Below are 23,054 nucleotides of genomic sequence, written 5' to 3'. Positions count from 1 at the left end.
TTTTAAGGTTCAAACGACGATCATTACCTTTGACAGGTTTTTCACAAGAATGAACACTTGGGCTATTTTAATGTAACATAATTTGTAATAATATTTAGATTTTGTAACAGATAGTAATATTTATAGAGACCAATGCTGATGAAAAGTTTTCAATGTGATCAAGACACTAATGAAAGATAATGTCTCAGATACTGAACGGTTCACAACAAAATCAAAGGAAGCTGCGTCCGCAATAATTGTAAATCGTCGCTATTGCTTCTTTGAAACATAATCAAAGTCGTTGCTTTGACATACAAGTAATTACCATGGAATATAGAATGGAAATGAAACTTTTATGAATTACAATGGGCATTTAACTGAAATTTAGTATTTCTTTATCAAATTTATTTAACAAAGCATGATCACAGCCAACACTTGTAATAAACCAAGCAATTTCCTCAGCATAATAAAAACCAAAGAATTTGTTATTTGCTCATTAAATGAAAACATTATTCTTCTAAAGAATGCTCATATTTCTGTGCAAAATACTTCCATGAAAATGAAACACATTAATGAGAGACAGAGAGAGACGTACACTCTGTGTGTGTGTGTATGTGTGTGATTTAGAATTGAAACGCAACTTTAACAATTATTTTGTCATATCGCTAGGATATCTACAGTGGCTCTTTATAGTGATGCCTAGCACTGGGGGCATCATGTCGCAGACATGTAGCATGATGTTCCACCCAGTCACATTATCGTGACACCAAGCCGACCAGTCCTATTACTAAAATCTTAAGCTGAGCGCTATGCCAAGCAGAGGTTAGTACTATAATTTTGTTACGTCTTTGGTATGACTCGGCCGGAAATCAAGCACATTTAGGAAAGAGAGATCTTCATTCAATGTATTATGTCTATGCATGTTTATGTGAGTCTCTAGTTGCAAGGATAAATGTCCTTTAGCTAAGAACAATTGCACAAGAGGCGTTTCAAATCAGAAAATCGATAGTCCATGCTATCAGCATAGTCATACAAAGTAAAATTCTTCCATGTTTACATATGTATTACACGAATAGATGTTTAGATATATATTCTTTCACGCCATGGAATCCACTCACATGGCACCTTCACAATTATACCAGTTGAAAACGCAAACATAATATTAAACGGAATTTCCGATCGAACGTTTGAGAATCAAATTTAAACCAAATATGGGCGATTGCAGTAATATTTTACAATATTTGCAATCGATAAGCTTAATTATCATACGCTGTAACTCTTAAGGAATTCTTGATTGTAATCGTATCAAACTTTCCGCCAGATTTATTTTTCTATTTTACATTTTATTTTACACTACTTCACAACATGCATATTCGTTGGAAGCAGGAAACTCTGCATCTCACTTCACAAGGTTCAAAACAATTTCTTACTTTGTTGTGAGAGAGAGAGAGAGAGAGAGAGAGAGAGAGAGAGGGGAGGGAGGAGGAGGAACCTAACGATAATAGAGATAACAAAAGTGTGAAAGTGAGTTTTGTCGGAAGTTTGTTTTATTTCCTTTTTAATCTTTTAAAAAATATTTATTTGTTAAAATGGTTTAAACGAGTTTTAAAATGAAAACAGGCTTTAGAAAGAAAATACAAAAATTCCTGCCAGCCGCAGGATATGTTCCGTGCCGGAACCCGGGATTGAACCGGGGGCCTTTAGATCTTCAGTCTAACGCTCTCCCAACTGAGCTATTCCGGCTGACATTGACAATTGTCGCAACTTACCTATGTGACATTGCATTTATCACTGCGCACCAAATCCACATCACTGACAAGTTTGATCATCTACTTTATCAAATAAGTCAGTCACTTCTACAAGTCCACTTATAGACCACTGTACATCAATGGTAGTGTTTCAATTGTGTCTTCACAATTCTATAAAAGCAGTTTGCTAGGCAGCATCAAGAAAATCAGTAAATTCACACCAATCTCATCCCTAGCTTTAACGATCTTCATACACGCCAACCACTAAAATAAACCTCCTTAAATAAGACAAGAATTCTTTATTTTCGATTGCGCTGTCCATACATGTCAATTAAAATATACAATATAAATGCATTCTCCACAATAAAGATCATAGGTGTCTTACGTGCAAATCTATAGACACATCTACAACTACAGAATGGAAAAGCATTCTTAAGAACAAAATGAAGTAAGACATTTCAATGGGTACTTTGTTCCAAATATCTACAATCCGAGAATGTAAACGAATATCGTAATTTCGGAAAGATTTCATAATGCAGTTCTTACTATCCGATATTCTTCTCATCATTGAAAACACATACTTTCTCATTCATTCTTCAACACTAAATGCATTGTAGTTTACAAACATGATGGAGGCACTCTTCCGTCTCAAAAGGCTTAATAGCAGACGAAGACAGTTATTATAGTCAATAACCATGTTTCTTTTCATACATTCACTAACGTTTATCCAAAGAGCATCGCAGTACAATACGCAGCAATAGGATTTAAATCATGTAAATGTCATATTTATACCTGTCAATTTATCTGCAATAACTTCCTTCAACCTGCGACAGAAGAACTTACCAATAACACATCACCAGCAAAACTAAAAGTGTTAAGAAGTAACACATTTTCAGTCAACTGTATTCCCGCGTCACACTCACCCAGCTTAAGATATATTTCTTAAAAGTATAGACTAAACAACAAAGGATAAAGATCACCTCCCTACCTCACCCCGTTGAATACATTGAAGAAACTGGATCATGTACTCCCCTCCCCCGCCCCAATCAAAACTGGTTGCCATACCAGGTAACTCGAGTATGAACTATGGTGGCAGGTATTTGATTCTCGAGCACCTTTTCAAACAATCTCCAATAATGTCATAGTCTAAATGGGTCCATCTAAATAAAGCCTTTGACTCTTTGCCACGTGCCTTACTGCTAGTAAAACTAGGAATGTGCGTGCTGTCATATAAAGGATTAACATCTTATTGAAAGTTATCCTAAATCTAATATTGTAATTTTTTTAAGGTTCAAACGACGATCATTACCTTTGACAGGTTTTTCACAAGAATGAACACTTGGGCTATTTTAATGTAACATAATTTGTAATAATATTTAGATTTTGTAACAGATAGTAATATTTATAGAGACCAATGCTGATGAAAAGTTTTCAATGTGATCAAGACACTAATGAAAGATAATGTCTCAGATACTGAACGGTTCACAACAAAATCAAAGGAAGCTGCGTCCGCAATAATTGTAAATCGTCGCTATTGCTTCTTTGAAACATAATCAAAGTCGTTGCTTTGACATACAAGTAATTACCATGGAATATAGAATGGAAATGAAACTCTTATGAATTACAATGGGCATTTAACTGAAATTTAGTATTTCTTTATCAAATTTATTTAACAAAGCATGATCACAGCCAACACTTGTAATAAACCAAGCAATTTCCTCAGCATAATAAAAACCAAAGAATTTGTTATTTGCTCATTAAATGAAAACATTATTCTTCTAAAGAATGCTCATATTTCTGTGCAAAATACTTCCATGAAAATGAAACACATTAATGAGAGACAGAGAGAGACGTACACTCTGTGTGTGTGTGTATGTGTGTGATTTAGAATTGAAACGCAACTTTAACAATTATTTTGTCATATCGCTAGGATATCTACAGTGGCTCTTTATAGTGATGCCTAGCACTGGGGGCATCATGTCGCAGACATGTAGCATGATGTTCCACCCAGTCACATTATCGTGACACCAAGCCGACCAGTCCTATTACTAAAATCTTAAGCTGAGCGCTATGCCAAGCAGAGGTTAGTACTATAATTTTGTTACGTCTTTGGTATGACTCGGCCGGAAATCAAGCACATTTAGGAAAGAGAGATCTTCATTCAATGTATTATGTCTATGCATGTTTATGTGAGTCTCTAGTTGCAAGGATAAATGTCCTTTAGCTAAGAACAATTGCACAAGAGGCGTTTCAAATCAGAAAATCGATAGTCCATGCTATCAGCATAGTCATACAAAGTAAAATTCTTCCATGTTTACATATGTATTACACGAATAGATGTTTAGATATATATTCTTTCACGCCATGGAATCCACTCACATGGCACCTTCACAATTATACCAGTTGAAAACGCAAACATAATATTAAACGGAATTTCCGATCGAACGTTTGAGAATCAAATTTAAACCAAATATGGGCGATTGCAGTAATATTTTACAATATTTGCAATCGATAAGCTTAATTATCATACGCTGTAACTCTTAAGGAATTCTTGATTGTAATCGTATCAAACTTTCCGCCAGATTTATTTTTCTATTTTACATTTTATTTTACACTACTTCACAACATGCATATTCGTTGGAAGCAGGAAACTCTGCATCTCACTTCACAAGGTTCAAAACAATTTCTTACTTTGTTGTGAGAGAGAGAGAGAGAGAGAGAGGGGAGGGAGGAGGAGGAACCTAACGATAATAGAGATAACAAAAGTGTGAAAGTGAGTTTTGTCGGAAGTTTGTTTTATTTCCTTTTTAATCTTTTAAAAAATATTTATTTGTTAAAATGGTTTAAACGAGTTTTAAAATGAAAACAGGCTTTAGAAAGAAAATACAAAAATTCCTGCCAGCCGCCGGATATGTTCCGTGCCGGAACCCGGGATTGAACCGGGGGCCTTTAGATCTTCAGTCTAACGCTCTCCCAACTGAGCTATTCCGGCTGACATTGACAATTGTCGCAACTTACCTATGTGACATTGCATTTATCACTGCGCACCAAATCCACATCACTGACAAGTTTGATCATCTACTTTATCAAATAAGTCAGTCACTTCTACAAGTCCACTTATAGACCACTGTACATCAATGGTAGTGTTTCAATTGTGTCTTCACAATTCTATAAAAGCAGTTTGCTAGGCAGCATCAAGAAAATCAGTAAATTCACACCAATCTCATCCCTAGCTTTAACGATCTTCATACACGCCAACCACTAAAATAAACCTCCTTAAATAAGACAAGAATTCTTTATTTTCGATTGCGCTGTCCATACATGTCAATTAAAATATACAATATAAATGCATTCTCCACAATAAAGATCATAGGTGTCTTACGTGCAAATCTATAGACACATCTACAACTACAGAATGGAAAAGCATTCTTAAGAACAAAATGAAGTAAGACATTTCAATGGGTACTTTGTTCCAAATATCTACAATCCGAGAATGTAAACGAATATCGTAATTTCGGAAAGATTTCATAATGCAGTTCTTACTATCCGATATTCTTCTCATCATTGAAAACACATACTTTCTCATTCATTCTTCAACACTAAATGCATTGTAGTTTACAAACATGATGGAGGCACTCTTCCGTCTCAAAAGGCTTAATAGCAGACGAAGACAGTTATTATAGTCAATAACCATGTTTCTTTTCATACATTCACTAACGTTTATCCAAAGAGCATCGCAGTACAATACGCAGCAATAGGATTTAAATCATGTAAATGTCATATTTATACCTGTCAATTTATCTGCAATAACTTCCTTCAACCTGCGACAGAAGAACTTACCAATAACACATCACCAGCAAAACTAAAAGTGTTAAGAAGTAACACATTTTCAGTCAACTGTATTCCCGCGTCACACTCACCCAGCTTAAGATATATTTCTTAAAAGTATAGACTAAACAACAAAGGATAAAGATCACCTCCCTACCTCACCCCGTTGAATACATTGAAGAAACTGGATCATGTACTCCCCCCCCCCCGCCCCAATCAAAACTGGTTGCCATACCAGGTAACTCGAGTATGAACTATGGTGGCAGGTATTTGATTCTCGAGCACCTTTTCAAACAATCTCCAATAATGTCATAGTCTAAATGGGTCCATCTAAATAAAGCCTTTGACTCTTTGCCACGTGCCTTACTGCTAGTAAAACTAGGAATGTGCGTGCTGTCATATAAAGGATTAACATCTTATTGAAAGTTATCCTAAATCTAATATTGTAATTTTTTTAAGGTTCAAACGACGATCATTACCTTTGACAGGTTTTTCACAAGAATGAACACTTGGGCTATTTTAATGTAACATAATTTGTAATAATATTTAGATTTTGTAACAGATAGTAATATTTATAGAGACCAATGCTGATGAAAAGTTTTCAATGTGATCAAGACACTAATGAAAGATAATGTCTCAGATACTGAACGGTTCACAACAAAATCAAAGGAAGCTGCGTCCGCAATAATTGTAAATCGTCGCTATTGCTTCTTTGAAACATAATCAAAGTCGTTGCTTTGACATACAAGTAATTACCATGGAATATAGAATGGAAATGAAACTCTTATGAATTACAATGGGCATTTAACTGAAATTTAGTATTTCTTTATCAAATTTATTTAACAAAGCATGATCACAGCCAACACTTGTAATAAACCAAGCAATTTCCTCAGCATAATAAAAACCAAAGAATTTGTTATTTGCTCATTAAATGAAAACATTATTCTTCTAAAGAATGCTCATATTTCTGTGCAAAATACTTCCATGAAAATGAAACACATTAATGAGAGACAGAGAGAGACGTACACTCTGTGTGTGTGTGTATGTGTGTGATTTAGAATTGAAACGCAACTTTAACAATTATTTTGTCATATCGCTAGGATATCTACAGTGGCTCTTTATAGTGATGCCTAGCACTGGGGGCATCATGTCGCAGACATGTAGCATGATGTTCCACCCAGTCACATTATCGTGACACCAAGCCGACCAGTCCTATTACTAAAATCTTAAGCTGAGCGCTATGCCAAGCAGAGGTTAGTACTATAATTTTGTTACGTCTTTGGTATGACTCGGCCGGAAATCAAGCACATTTAGGAAAGAGAGATCTTCATTCAATGTATTATGTCTATGCATGTTTATGTGAGTCTCTAGTTGCAAGGATAAATGTCCTTTAGCTAAGAACAATTGCACAAGAGGCGTTTCAAATCAGAAAATCGATAGTCCATGCTATCAGCATAGTCATACAAAGTAAAATTCTTCCATGTTTACATATGTATTACACGAATAGATGTTTAGATATATATTCTTTCACGCCATGGAATCCACACACATGGCACCTTCACAATTATACCAGTTGAAAACGCAAACATAATATTAAACGGAATTTCCGATCGAACGTTTGAGAATCAAATTTAAACCAAATATGGGCGATTGCAGTAATATTTTACAATATTTGCAATCGATAAGCTTAATTATCATACGCTGTAACTCTTAAGGAATTCTTGATTGTAATCGTATCAAACTTTCCGCCAGATTTATTTTTCTATTTTACATTTTATTTTACACTACTTCACAACATGCATATTCGTTGGAAGCAGGAAACTCTGCATCTCACTTCACAAGGTTCAAAACAATTTCTTACTTTGTTGTGAGAGAGAGAGAGAGAGAGAGAGAGAGAGAGAGAGAGAGAGGGGAGGGAGGAGGAGGAACCTAACGATAATAGAGATAACAAAAGTGTGAAAGTGAGTTTTGTCGGAAGTTTGTTTTATTTCCTTTTTAATCTTTTAAAAAATATTTATTTGTTAAAATGGTTTAAACGAGTTTTAAAATGAAAACAGGCTTTAGAAAGAAAATACAAAAATTCCTGCCAGCCGCCGGATATGTTCCGTGCCGGAACCCGGGATTGAACCGGGGGCCTTTAGATCTTCAGTCTAACGCTCTCCCAACTGAGCTATTCCGGCTGACATTGACAATTGTCGCAACTTACCTATGTGACATTGCATTTATCACTGCGCACCAAATCCACATCACTGACAAGTTTGATCATCTACTTTATCAAATAAGTCAGTCACTTCTAAAAGTCCACTTATAGACCACTGTACATCAATGGTAGTGTTTCAATTGTGTCTTCACAATTCTATAAAAGCAGTTTGCTAGGCAGCATCAAGAAAATCAGTAAATTCACACCAATCTCATCCCTAGCTTTAACGATCTTCATACACGCCAACCACTAAAATAAACCTCCTTAAATAAGACAAGAATTCTTTATTTTCGATTGCGCTGTCCATACATGTCAATTAAAATATACAATATAAATGCATTCTCCACAATAAAGATCATAGGTGTCTTACGTGCAAATCTATAGACACATCTACAACTACAGAATGGAAAAGCATTCTTAAGAACAAAATGAAGTAAGACATTTCAATGGGTACTTTGTTCCAAATATCTACAATCCGAGAATGTAAACGAATATCGTAATTTCGGAAAGATTTCATAATGCAGTTCTTACTATCCGATATTCTTCTCATCATTGAAAACACATACTTTCTCATTCATTCTTCAACACTAAATGCATTGTAGTTTACAAACATGATGGAGGCACTCTTCCGTCTCAAAAGGCTTAATAGCAGACGAAGACAGTTATTATAGTCAATAACCATGTTTCTTTTCATACATTCACTAACGTTTATCCAAAGAGCATCGCAGTACAATACGCAGCAATAGGATTTAAATCATGTAAATGTCATATTTATACCTGTCAATTTATCTGCAATAACTTCCTTCAACCTGCGACAGAAGAACTTACCAATAACACATCACCAGCAAAACTAAAAGTGTTAAGAAGTAACACATTTTCAGTCAACTGTATTCCCGCGTCACACTCACCCAGCTTAAGATATATTTCTTAAAAGTATAGACTAAACAACAAAGGATAAAGATCACCTCCCTACCTCACCCCGTTGAATACATTGAAGAAACTGGATCATGTACTCCCGCCCCAATCAAAACTGGTTGCCATACCAGGTAACTCGAGTATGAACTATGGTGGCAGGTATTTGATTCTCGAGCACCTTTTCAAACAAACTCCAATAATGTCATAGTCTAAATGGGTCCATCTAAATAAAGCCTTTGACTCTTTGCCACGTGCCTTACTGCTAGTAAAACTAGGAATGTGCGTGCTGTCATATAAAGGATTAACATCTTATTGAAAGTTATCCTAAATCTAATATTGTAATTTTTTTAAGGTTCAAACGACGATCATTACCTTTGACAGGTTTTTCACAAGAATGAACACTTGGGCTATTTTAATGTAACATAATTTGTAATAATATTTAGATTTTGTAACAGATAGTAATATTTATAGAGACCAATGCTGATGAAAAGTTTTCAATGTGATCAAGACACTAATGAAAGATAATGTCTCAGATACTGAACGGTTCACAACAAAATCAAAGGAAGCTGCGTCCGCAATAATTGTAAATCGTCGCTATTGCTTCTTTGAAACATAATCAAAGTCGTTGCTTTGACATACAAGTAATTACCATGGAATATAGAATGGAAATGAAACTCTTATGAATTACAATGGGCATTTAACTGAAATTTAGTATTTCTTTATCAAATTTATTTAACAAAGCATGATCACAGCCAACACTTGTAATAAACCAAGCAATTTCCTCAGCATAATAAAAACCAAAGAATTTGTTATTTGCTCATTAAATGAAAACATTATTCTTCTAAAGAATGCTCATATTTCTGTGCAAAATACTTCCATGAAAATGAAACACATTAATGAGAGACAGAGAGAGACGTACACTCTGTGTGTGTGTGTATGTGTGTGATTTAGAATTGAAACGCAACTTTAACAATTATTTTGTCATATCGCTAGGATATCTACAGTGGCTCTTTATAGTGATGCCTAGCACTGGGGGCATCATGTCGCAGACATGTAGCATGATGTTCCACCCAGTCACATTATCGTGACACCAAGCCGACCAGTCCTATTACTAAAATCTTAAGCTGAGCGCTATGCCAAGCAGAGGTTAGTACTATAATTTTGTTACGTCTTTGGTATGACTCGGCCGGAAATCAAGCACATTTAGGAAAGAGAGATCTTCATTCAATGTATTATGTCTATGCATGTTTATGTGAGTCTCTAGTTGCAAGGATAAATGTCCTTTAGCTAAGAACAATTGCACAAGAGGCGTTTCAAATCAGAAAATCGATAGTCCATGCTATCAGCATAGTCATACAAAGTAAAATTCTTCCATGTTTACATATGTATTACACGAATAGATGTTTAGATATATATTCTTTCACGCCATGGAATCCACACACATGGCACCTTCACAATTATACCAGTTGAAAACGCAAACATAATATTAAACGGAATTTCCGATCGAACGTTTGAGAATCAAATTTAAACCAAATATGGGCGATTGCAGTAATATTTTACAATATTTGCAATCGATAAGCTTAATTATCATACGCTGTAACTCTTAAGGAATTCTTGATTGTAATCGTATCAAACTTTCCGCCAGATTTATTTTTCTATTTTACATTTTATTTTACACTACTTCACAACATGCATATTCGTTGGAAGCAGGAAACTCTGCATCTCACTTCACAAGGTTCAAAACAATTTCTTACTTTGTTGTGAGAGAGAGAGAGAGAGAGAGAGAGAGAGAGAGAGGGGAGGGAGGAGGAGGAACCTAACGATAATAGAGATAACAAAAGTGTGAAAGTGAGTTTTGTCGGAAGTTTGTTTTATTTCCTTTTTAATCTTTTAAAAAATATTTATTTGTTAAAATGGTTTAAACGAGTTTTAAAATGAAAACAGGCTTTAGAAAGAAAATACAAAAATTCCTGCCAGCCGCCGGATATGTTCCGTGCCGGAACCCGGGATTGAACCGGGGGCCTTTAGATCTTCAGTCTAACGCTCTCCCAACTGAGCTATTCCGGCTGACATTGACAATTGTCGCAACTTACCTATGTGACATTGCATTTATCACTGCGCACCAAATCCACATCACTGACAAGTTTGATCATCTACTTTATCAAATAAGTCAGTCACTTCTACAAGTCCACTTATAGACCACTGTACATCAATGGTAGTGTTTCAATTGTGTCTTCACAATTCTATAAAAGCAGTTTGCTAGGCAGCATCAAGAAAATCAGTAAATTCACACCAATCTCATCCCTAGCTTTAACGATCTTCATACACGCCAACCACTAAAATAAACCTCCTTAAATAAGACAAGAATTCTTTATTTTCGATTGCGCTGTCCATACATGTCAATTAAAATATACAATATAAATGCATTCTCCACAATAAAGATCATAGGTGTCTTACGTGCAAATCTATAGACACATCTACAACTACAGAATGGAAAAGCATTCTTAAGAACAAAATGAAGTAAGACATTTCAATGGGTACTTTGTTCCAAATATCTACAATCCGAGAATGTAAACGAATATCGTAATTTCGGAAAGATTTCATAATGCAGTTCTTACTATCCGATATTCTTCTCATCATTGAAAACACATACTTTCTCATTCATTCTTCAACACTAAATGCATTGTAGTTTACAAACATGATGGAGGCACTCTTCCGTCTCAAAAGGCTTAATAGCAGACGAAGACAGTTATTATAGTCAATAACCATGTTTCTTTTCATACATTCACTAACGTTTATCCAAAGAGCATCGCAGTACAATACGCAGCAATAGGATTTAAATCATGTAAATGTCATATTTATACCTGTCAATTTATCTGCAATAACTTCCTTCAACCTGCGACAGAAGAACTTACCAATAACACATCACCAGCAAAACTAAAAGTGTTAAGAAGTAACACATTTTCAGTCAACTGTATTCCCGCGTCACACTCACCCAGCTTAAGATATATTTCTTAAAAGTATAGACTAAACAACAAAGGATAAAGATCACCTCCCTACCTCACCCCGTTGAATACATTGAAGAAACTGGATCATGTACTCCCGCCCCAATCAAAACTGGTTGCCATACCAGGTAACTCGAGTATGAACTATGGTGGCAGGTATTTGATTCTCGAGCACCTTTTCAAACAATCTCCAATAATGTCATAGTCTAAATGGGTCCATCTAAATAAAGCCTTTGACTCTTTGCCACGTGCCTTACTGCTAGTAAAACTAGGAATGTGCGTGCTGTCATATAAAGGATTAACATCTTATTGAAAGTTATCCTAAATCTAATATTATAATTTTTTTAAGGTTCAAACGACGATCATTACCTTTGACAGGTTTTTCACAAGAATGAACACTTGGGCTATTTTAATGTAACATAATTTGTAATAATATTTAGATTTTGTAACAGATAGTAATATTTATAGAGACCAATGCTGATGAAAAGTTTTCAATGTGATCAAGACACTAGTGAAAGATAATGTCTCAGATACTGAACGGTTCACAACAAAATCAAAGGAAGCTGCGTCCGCAATAATTGTAAATCGTCGCTATTGCTTCTTTGAAACATAATCAAAGTCGTTGCTTTGACATACAAGTAATTACCATGGAATATAGAATGGAAATGAAACTCTTATGAATTACAATGGGCATTTAACTGAAATTTAGTATTTCTTTATCAAATTTATTTAACAAAGCATGATCACAGCCAACACTTGTAATAAACCAAGCAATTTCCTCAGCATAATAAAAACCAAAGAATTTGTTATTTGCTCATTAAATGAAAACATTATTCTTCTAAAGAATGCTCATATTTCTGTGCAAAATACTTCCATGAAAATGAAACACATTAATGAGAGACAGAGAGAGACGTACACTCTGTGTGTGTGTGTATGTGTGTGATTTAGAATTGAAACGCAACTTTAACAATTATTTTGTCATATCGCTAGGATATCTACAGTGGCTCTTTATAGTGATGCCTAGCACTGGGGGCATCATGTCGCAGACATGTAGCATGATGTTCCACCCAGTCACATTATCGTGACACCAAGCCGACCAGTCCTATTACTAAAATCTTAAGCTGAGCGCTATGCCAAGCAGAGGTTAGTACTATAATTTTGTTACGTCTTTGGTATGACTCGGCCGGAAATCAAGCACATTTAGGAAAGAGAGATCTTCATTCAATGTATTATGTCTATGCATGTTTATGTGAGTCTCTAGTTGCAAGGATAAATGTCCTTTAGCTAAGAACAATTGCACAAGAGGCGTTTCAAATCAGAAAATCGATAGTCCATGCTATCAGCATAGTCATACAAAGTAAAATTCTTCCATGTTTACATATGTATTACACGAATAGATGTTTAGATATATATTCTTTCACGCCATGGAATCCACTCACATGGCACCTTCACAATTATACCAGTTGAAAACGCAAACATAATATTAAACGGAATTTCCGATCGAACGTTTGAGAATCAAATTTAAACCAAATATGGGCGATTGCAGTAATATTTTACAATATTTGCAATCGATAAGCTTAATTATCATACGCTGTAACTCTTAAGGAATTCTTGATTGTAATCGTATCAAACTTTCCGCCAGATTTATTTTTCTATTTTACATTTTATTTTACACTACTTCACAACATGCATATTCGTTGGAAGCAGGAAACTCTGCATCTCACTTCACAAGGTTCAAAACAATTTCTTACTTTGTTGTGAGAGAGAGAGAGAGAGAGAGAGAGAGAGAGGGGAGGGAGGAGGAGGAACCTAACGATAATAGAGATAACAAAAGTGTGAAAGTGAGTTTTGTCGGAAGTTTGTTTTATTTCCTTTTTAATCTTTTAAAAAATATTTATTTGTTAAAATGGTTTAAACGAGTTTTAAAATGAAAACAGGCTTTAGAAAGAAAATACAAAAATTCCTGCCAGCCGCCGGATATGTTCCGTGCCGGAACCCGGGATTGAACCGGGGGCCTTTAGATCTTCAGTCTAACGCTCTCCCAACTGAGCTATTCCGGCTGACATTGACAATTGTCGCAACTTACCTATGTGACATTGCATTTATCACTGCGCACCAAATCCACATCACTGACAAGTTTGATCATCTACTTTATCAAATAAGTCAGTCACTTCTACAAGTCCACTTATAGACCACTGTACATCAATGGTAGTGTTTCAATTGTGTCTTCACAATTCTATAAAAGCAGTTTGCTAGGCAGCATCAAGAAAAGCAGTAAATTCACACCAATCTCATCCCTAGCTTTAACGATCTTCATACACGCCAACCACTAAAATAAACCTCCTTAAATAAGACAAGAATTCTTTATTTTCGATTGCGCTGTCCATACATGTCAATTAAAATATACAATATAAATGCATTCTCCACAATAAAGATCATAGGTGTCTTACGTGCAAATCTATAGACACATCTACAACTACAGAATGGAAAAGCATTCTTAAGAACAAAATGAAGTAAGACATTTCAATGGGTACTTTGTTCCAAATATCTACAATCCGAGAATGTAAACGAATATCGTAATTTCGGAAAGATTTCATAATGCAGTTCTTACTATCCGATATTCTTCTCATCATTGAAAACACATACTTTCTCATTCATTCTTCAACACTAAATGCATTGTAGTTTACAAACATGATGGAGGCACTCTTCCGTCTCAAAAGGCTTAATAGCAGACGAAGACAGTTATTATAGTCAATAACCATGTTTCTTTTCATACATTCACTAACGTTTATCCAAAGAGCATCGCAGTACAATACGCAGCAATAGGATTTAAATCATGTAAATGTCATATTTATACCTGTCAATTTATCTGCAATAACTTCCTTCAACCTGCGACAGAAGAACTTACCAATAACACATCACCAGCAAAACTAAAAGTGTTAAGAAGTAACACATTTTCAGTCAACTGTATTCCCGCGTCACACTCACCCAGCTTAAGATATATTTCTTAAAAGTATAGACTAAACAACAAAGGATAAAGATCACCTCCCTACCTCACCCCGTTGAATACATTGAAGAAACTGGATCATGTACTCCCCCCCCCCCGCCCCAATCAAAACTGGTTGCCATACCAGGTAACTCGAGTATGAACTATGGTGGCAGGTATTTGATTCTCGAGCACCTTTTCAAACAATCTCCAATAATGTCATAGTCTAAATGGGTCCATCTAAATAAAGCCTTTGACTCTTTGCCACGTGCCTTACTGCTAGTAAAACTAGGAATGTGCGTGCTGTCATATAAAGGATTAACATCTTATTGAAAGTTATCCTAAATCTAATATTGTAATTTTTTTAAGGTTCAAACGACGATCATTACCTTTGACAGGTTTTTCACAAGAATGAACACTTGGGCTATTTTAATGTAACATAATTTGTAATAATATTTAGATTTTGTAACAGATAGTAATATTTATAGAGACCAATGCTGATGAAAAGTTTTCAATGTGATCAAGACACTAATGAAAGATAATGTCTCAGATACTGAACGGTTCACAACAAAATCAAAGGAAGCTGCGTCCGCAATAATTGTAAATCGTCGCTATTGCTTCTTTGAAACATAATCAAAGTCGTTGCTTTGACATACAAGTAATTACCATGGAATATAGAATGGAAATGAAACTCTTATGAATTACAATGGGCATTTAACTGAAATTTAGTATTTCTTTATCAAATTTATTTAACAAAGCATGATCACAGCCAACACTTGTAATAAACCAAGCAATTTCCTCAGCATAATAAAAACCAAAGAATTTGTTATTTGCTCATTAAATGAAAACATTATTCTTCTAAAGAATGCTCATATTTCTGTGCAAAATACTTCCATGAAAATGAAACACATTAATGAGAGACAGAGAGAGACGTACACTCTGTGTGTGTGTGTATGTGTGTGATTTAGAATTGAAACGCAACTTTAACAATTATTTTGTCATATCGCTAGGATATCTACAGTGGCTCTTTATAGTGATGCCTAGCACTGGGGGCATCATGTCGCAGACATGTAGCATGATGTTCCACCCAGTCACATTATCGTGACACCAAGCCGACCAGTCCTATTACTAAAATCTTAAGCTGAGCGCTATGCCAAGCAGAGGTTAGTACTATAATTTTGTTACGTCTTTGGTATGACTCGGCCGGAAATCAAGCACATTTAGGAAAGAGAGATCTTCATTCAATGTATTATGTCTATGCATGTTTATGTGAGTCTCTAGTTGCAAGGATAAATGTCCTTTAGCTAAGAACAATTGCACAAGAGGCGTTTCAAATCAGAAAATCGATAGTCCATGCTATCAGCATAGTCATACAAAGTAAAATTCTTCCATGTTTACATATGTATTACACGAATAGATGTTTAGATATATATTCTTTCACGCCATGGAATCCACTCACATGGCACCTTCACAATTATACCAGTTGAAAACGCAAACATAATATTAAACGGAATTTCCGATCGAACGTTTGAGAATCAAATTTAAACCAAATATGGGCGATTGCAGTAATATTTTACAATATTTGCAATCGATAAGCTTAATTATCATACGCTGTAACTCTTAAGGAATTCTTGATTGTAATCGTATCAAACTTTCCGCCAGATTTATTTTTCTATTTTACATTTTATTTTACACTACTTCACAACATGCATATTCGTTGGAAGCAGGAAACTCTGCATCTCACTTCACAAGGTTCAAAACAATTTCTTACTTTGTTGTGAGAGAGAGAGAGAGAGAGAGAGAGAGAGAGGGGAGGGAGGAGGAGGAACCTAACGATAATAGAGATAACAAAAGTGTGAAAGTGAGTTTTGTCGGAAGTTTGTTTTATTTCCTTTTTAATCTTTTAAAAAATATTTATTTGTTAAAATGGTTTAAACGAGTTTTAAAATGAAAACAGGCTTTAGAAAGAAAATACAAAAATTCCTGCCAGCCGCCGGATATGTTCCGTGCCGGAACCCGGGATTGAACCGGGAGCCTTTAGATCTTCAGTCTAACGCTCTCCCAACTGAGCTATTCCGGCTGACATTGACAATTGTCGCAACTTACCTATGTGACATTGCATTTATCACTGCGCACCAAATCCACATCACTGACAAGTTTGATCATCTACTTTATCAAATAAGTCAGTCACTTCTACAAGTCCACTTATAGACCACTGTACATCAATGGTAGTGTTTCAATTGTGTCTTCACAATTCTATAAAAGCAGTTTGCTAGGCAGCATCAAGAAAATCAGTAAATTCACACCAATCTCATCCCTAGCTTTAACGATCTTCATACACGCCAACCACTAAAATAAACCTCCTTAAATAAGACAAGAATTCTTTATTTTCGATTGCGCTGTCCATACATGTCAATTAAAATATACAATATAAATGCATTCTCCACAATAAAGATCATAGGTGTCTTACGTGCAAATCTATAGACACATCTACAACTACAGAATGGAAAAGCATTCTTAAGAACAAAATGAAGTAAGACATTTCAATGGGTACTTTGTTCCAAATATCTACAATCCGAGAATGTAAACGAATATCGTAATTTCGGAAAGATTTCATAATGCAGTTCTTACTATCCGATATTCTTCTCATCATTGAAAACACATACTTTCTCATTCATTCTTCAACACTAAATGCATTGTAGTTTACAAACATGATGGAGGCACTCTTCCGTCTCAAAAGGCTTAATAGCAGACGAAGACAGTTATTATAGTCAATAACCATGTTTCTTTTCATACATTCACTAACGTTTATCCAAAGAGCATCGCAGTACAATACGCAGCAATAGGATTTAAATCATGTAAATGTCATATTTATACCTGTCAATTTATCTGCAATAACTTCCTTCAACCTGCGACAGAAGAACTTACCAATAACACATCACCAGCAAAACTAAAAGTGTTAAGAAGTAACACATTTTCAGTCAACTGTATTCCCGCGTCACACTCACCCAGCTTAAGATATATTTCTTAAAAGTATAGACTAAACAACAAAGGATAAAGATCACCTCCCTACCTCACCCCGTTGAATACATTGAAGAAACTGGATCATGTACTCCCCCCCCCCCCGCCCCAATCAAAACTGGTTGCCATACCAGGTAACTCGAGTATGAACTATGGTGGCAGGTATTTGATTCTCGAGCACCTTTTCAAACAATCTCCAATAATGTCATAGTCTAAATGGGTCCATCTAAATAAAGCCTTTGACTCTTTGCCACGTGCCTTACTGCTAGTAAAACTAGGAATGTGCGTGCTGTCATATAAAGGATTAACATCTTATTGAAAGTTATCCTAAATCTAATATTGTAATTTTTTTAAGGTTCAAACGACGATCATTACCTTTGACAGGTTTTTCACAAGAATGAACACTTGGGCTATTTTAATGTAACATAATTTGTAATAATATTTAGATTTTGTAACAGATAGTAATATTTATAGAGACCAATGCTGATGAAAAGTTTTCAATGTGATCAAGACACTAATGAAAGATAATGTCTCAGATACTGAACGGTTCACAACAAAATCAAAGGAAGCTGCGTCCGCAATAATTGTAAATCGTCGCTATTGCTTCTTTGAAACATAATCAAAGTCGTTGCTTTGACATACAAGTAATTACCATGGAATATAGAATGGAAATGAAACTCTTATGAATTACAATGGGCATTTAACTGAAATTTAGTATTTCTTTATCAAATTTATTTAACAAAGCATGATCACAGCCAACACTTGTAATAAACCAAGCAATTTCCTCAGCATAATAAAAACCAAAGAATTTGTTATTTGCTCATTAAATGAAAACATTATTCTTCTAAAGAATGCTCATATTTCTGTGCAAAATACTTCCATGAAAATGAAACACATTAATGAGAGACAGAGAGAGACGTACACTCTGTGTGTGTGTGTATGTGTGTGATTTAGAATTGAAACGCAACTTTAACAATTATTTTGTCATATCGCTAGGATATCTACAGTGGCTCTTTATAGTGATGCCTAGCACTGGGGGCATCATGTCGCAGACATGTAGCATGATGTTCCACCCAGTCACATTATCGTGACACCAAGCCGACCAGTCCTATTACTAAAATCTTAAGCTGAGCGCTATGCCAAGCAGAGGTTAGTACTATAATTTTGTTACGTCTTTGGTATGACTCGGCCGGAAATCAAGCACATTTAGGAAAGAGAGATCTTCATTCAATGTATTATGTCTATGCATGTTTATGTGAGTCTCTAGTTGCAAGGATAAATGTCCTTTAGCTAAGAACAATTGCACAAGAGGCGTTTCAAATCAGAAAATCGATAGTCCATGCTATCAGCATAGTCATACAAAGTAAAATTCTTCCATGTTTACATATGTATTACACGAATAGATGTTTAGATATATATTCTTTCACGCCATGGAATCCACACACATGGCACCTTCACAATTATACCAGTTGAAAACGCAAACATAATATTAAACGGAATTTCCGATCGAACGTTTGAGAATCAAATTTAAACCAAATATGGGCGATTGCAGTAATATTTTACAATATTTGCAATCGATAAGCTTAATTATCATACGCTGTAACTCTTAAGGAATTCTTGATTGTAATCGTATCAAACTTTCCGCCAGATTTATTTTTCTATTTTACATTTTATTTTACACTACTTCACAACATGCATATTCGTTGGAAGCAGGAAACTCTGCATCTCACTTCACAAGGTTCAAAACAATTTCTTACTTTGTTGTGAGAGAGAGAGAGAGAGAGAGAGGGGAGGGAGGAGGAGGAACCTAACGATAATAGAGATAACAAAAGTGTGAAAGTGAGTTTTGTCGGAAGTTTGTTTTATTTCCTTTTTAATCTTTTAAAAAATATTTATTTGTTAAAATGGTTTAAACGAGTTTTAAAATGAAAACAGGCTTTAGAAAGAAAATACAAAAATTCCTGCCAGCCGCCGGATATGTTCCGTGCCGGAACCCGGGATTGAACCGGGGGCCTTTAGATCTTCAGTCTAACGCTCTCCCAACTGAGCTATTCCGGCTGACATTGACAATTGTCGCAACTTACCTATGTGACATTGCATTTATCACTGCACACCAAATCCACATCACTGACAAGTTTGATCATCTACTTTATCAAATAAGTCAGTCACTTCTACAAGTCCACTTATAGACCACTGTACATCAATGGTAGTGTTTCAATTGTGTCTTCACAATTCTATAAAAGCAGTTTGCTAGGCAGCATCAAGAAAAGCAGTAAATTCACACCAATCTCATCCCTAGCTTTAACGATCTTCATACACGCCAACCACTAAAATAAACCTCCTTAAATAAGACAAGAATTCTTTATTTTCGATTGCGCTGTCCATACATGTCAATTAAAATATACAATATAAATGCATTCTCCACAATAAAGATCATAGGTGTCTTACGTGCAAATCTATAGACACATCTACAACTACAGAATGGAAAAGCATTCTTAAGAACAAAATGAAGTAAGACATTTCAATGGGTACTTTGTTCCAAATATCTACAATCCGAGAATGTAAACGAATATCGTAATTTCGGAAAGATTTCATAATGCAGTTCTTACTATCCGATATTCTTCTCATCATTGAAAACACATACTTTCTCATTCATTCTTCAACACTAAATGCATTGTAGTTTACAAACATGATGGAGGCACTCTTCCGTCTCAAAAGGCTTAATAGCAGACGAAGACAGTTATTATAGTCAATAACCATGTTTCTTTTCATACATTCACTAACGTTTATCCAAAGAGCATCGCAGTACAATACGCAGCAATAGGATTTAAATCATGTAAATGTCATATTTATACCTGTCAATTTATCTGCAATAACTTCCTTCAACCTGCGACAGAAGAACTTACCAATAACACATCACCAGCAAAACTAAAAGTGTTAAGAAGTAACACATTTTCAGTCAACTGTATTCCCGCGTCACACTCACCCAGCTTAAGATATATTTCTTAAAAGTATAGACTAAACAACAAAGGATAAAGATCACCTCCCTACCTCACCCCGTTGAATACATTGAAGAAACTGGATCATGTACTCCCGCCCCAATCAAAACTGGTTGCCATACCAGGTAACTCGAGTATGAACTATGGTGGCAGGTATTTGATTCTCGAGCACCTTTTCAAACAATCTCCAATAATGTCATAGTCTAAATGGGTCCATCTAAATAAAGCCTTTGACTCTTTGCCACGTGCCTTACTGCTAGTAAAACTAGGAATGTGCGTGCTGTCATATAAAGGATTAACATCTTATTGAAAGTTATCCTAAATCTAATATTATAATTTTTTTAAGGTTCAAACGACGATCATTACCTTTGACAGGTTTTTCACAAGAATGGACACTTGGGCTATTTTAATGTAACATAATTTGTAATAATATTTAGATTTTGTAACAGATAGTAATATTTATAGAGACCAATGCTGATGAAAAGTTTTCAATGTGATCAAGACACTAGTGAAAGATAATGTCTCAGATACTGAACGGTTCACAACAAAATCAAAGGAAGCTGCGTCCGCAATAATTGTAAATCGTCGCTATTGCTTCTTTGAAACATAATCAAAGTCGTTGCTTTGACATACAAGTAATTACCATGGAATATAGAATGGAAATGAAACTCTTATGAATTACAATGGGCATTTAACTGAAATTTAGTATTTCTTTATCAAATTTATTTAACAAAGCATGATCACAGCCAACACTTGTAATAAACCAAGCAATTTCCTCAGCATAATAAAAACCAAAGAATTTGTTATTTGCTCATTAAATGAAAACATTATTCTTCTAAAGAATGCTCATATTTCTGTGCAAAATACTTCCATGAAAATGAAACACATTAATGAGAGACAGAGAGAGACGTACACTCTGTGTGTGTGTGTATGTGTGTGATTTAGAATTGAAACGCAACTTTAACAATTATTTTGTCATATCGCTAGGATATCTACAGTGGCTCTTTATAGTGATGCCTAGCACTGGGGGCATCATGTCGCAGACATGTAGCATGATGTTCCACCCAGTCACATTATCGTGACACCAAGCCGACCAGTCCTATTACTAAAATCTTAAGCTGAGCGCTATGCCAAGCAGAGGTTAGTACTATAATTTTGTTACGTCTTTGGTATGACTCGGCCGGAAATCAAGCACATTTAGGAAAGAGAGATCTTCATTCAATGTATTATGTCTATGCATGTTTATGTGAGTCTCTAGTTGCAAGGATAAATGTCCTTTAGCTAAGAACAATTGCACAAGAGGCGTTTCAAATCAGAAAATCGATAGTCCATGCTATCAGCATAGTCATACAAAGTAAAATTCTTCCATGTTTACATATGTATTACACGAATAGATGTTTAGATATATATTCTTTCACGCCATGGAATCCACACACATGGCACCTTCACAATTATACCAGTTGAAAACGCAAACATAATATTAAACGGAATTTCCGATCGAACGTTTGAGAATCAAATTTAAACCAAATATGGGCGATTGCAGTAATATTTTACAATATTTGCAATCGATAAGCTTAATTATCATACGCTGTAACTCTTAAGGAATTCTTGATTGTAATCGTATCAAACTTTCCGCCAGATTTATTTTTCTATTTTACATTTTATTTTACACTACTTCACAACATGCATATTCGTTGGAAGCAGGAAACTCTGCATCTCACTTCACAAGGTTCAAAACAATTTCTTACTTTGTTGTGAGAGAGAGAGAGAGAGAGAGAGGGGAGGGAGGAGGAGGAACCTAACGATAATAGAGATAACAAAAGTGTGAAAGTGAGTTTTGTCGGAAGTTTGTTTTATTTCCTTTTTAATCTTTTAAAAAATATTTATTTGTTAAAATGGTTTAAACGAGTTTTAAAATGAAAACAGGCTTTAGAAAGAAAATACAAAAATTCCTGCCAGCCGCCGGATATGTTCCGTGCCGGAACCCGGGATTGAACCGGGGGCCTTTAGATCTTCAGTCTAACGCTCTCCCAACTGAGCTATTCCGGCTGACATTGACAATTGTCGCAACTTACCTATGTGACATTGCATTTATCACTGCGCACCAAATCCACATCACTGACAAGTTTGATCATCTACTTTATCAAATAAGTCAGTCACTTCTACAAGTCCACTTATAGACCACTGTACATCAATGGTAGTGTTTCAATTGTGTCTTCACAATTCTATAAAAGCAGTTTGCTAGGCAGCATCAAGAAAAGCAGTAAATTCACACCAATCTCATCCCTAGCTTTAACGATCTTCATACACGCCAACCACTAAAATAAACCTCCTTAAATAAGACAAGAATTCTTTATTTTCGATTGCGCTGTC

The 23,054-nt window shown here is 35.2% G+C and overlaps 8 non-coding genes across 8 annotated transcripts; all 8 read right to left on the bottom strand.

Annotated features, from left to right (window-relative positions):
• Positions 1–1,649: 1,649 nt before the first annotated feature.
• On the bottom strand, positions 1,650–1,722 carry Trnaf-gaa (transfer RNA phenylalanine (anticodon GAA)). Its single transcript has one exon. It is a non-coding gene; the product is annotated as a tRNA-Phe (tRNA).
• Positions 1,723–4,646: 2,924 nt separating this feature from the next.
• On the bottom strand, positions 4,647–4,719 carry Trnaf-gaa (transfer RNA phenylalanine (anticodon GAA)). Its single transcript has one exon. It is a non-coding gene; the product is annotated as a tRNA-Phe (tRNA).
• Positions 4,720–7,662: 2,943 nt separating this feature from the next.
• Positions 7,663–7,735, bottom strand: Trnaf-gaa (transfer RNA phenylalanine (anticodon GAA)). Its single transcript has one exon. It is a non-coding gene; the product is annotated as a tRNA-Phe (tRNA).
• Positions 7,736–10,664: 2,929 nt separating this feature from the next.
• Trnaf-gaa (transfer RNA phenylalanine (anticodon GAA)) lies at positions 10,665–10,737 on the bottom strand. Its single transcript has one exon. It is a non-coding gene; the product is annotated as a tRNA-Phe (tRNA).
• A 2,925-nt stretch (positions 10,738–13,662) lies between these two features.
• On the bottom strand, positions 13,663–13,735 carry Trnaf-gaa (transfer RNA phenylalanine (anticodon GAA)). The gene has a single exon. It is a non-coding gene; the product is annotated as a tRNA-Phe (tRNA).
• Positions 13,736–16,668: 2,933 nt separating this feature from the next.
• Trnaf-gaa (transfer RNA phenylalanine (anticodon GAA)) lies at positions 16,669–16,741 on the bottom strand. Its single transcript has one exon. It is a non-coding gene; the product is annotated as a tRNA-Phe (tRNA).
• A 2,926-nt stretch (positions 16,742–19,667) lies between these two features.
• Trnaf-gaa (transfer RNA phenylalanine (anticodon GAA)) lies at positions 19,668–19,740 on the bottom strand. Its single transcript has one exon. It is a non-coding gene; the product is annotated as a tRNA-Phe (tRNA).
• A 2,917-nt stretch (positions 19,741–22,657) lies between these two features.
• Trnaf-gaa (transfer RNA phenylalanine (anticodon GAA)) lies at positions 22,658–22,730 on the bottom strand. Its single transcript has one exon. It is a non-coding gene; the product is annotated as a tRNA-Phe (tRNA).
• Between the last annotated feature and the right edge of the window lie 324 nt (positions 22,731–23,054).

This window comes from Sinohyriopsis cumingii, chromosome 11 (assembly GCF_028554795.1).
Source record: "Sinohyriopsis cumingii isolate HCF-2022 chromosome 11, ASM2855479v2, whole genome shotgun sequence".
Classification (NCBI taxonomy): domain Eukaryota; kingdom Metazoa; phylum Mollusca; class Bivalvia; order Unionida; family Unionidae; genus Sinohyriopsis; species Sinohyriopsis cumingii.
This window is presented reverse-complemented; position numbering and strand designations above follow the sequence as displayed.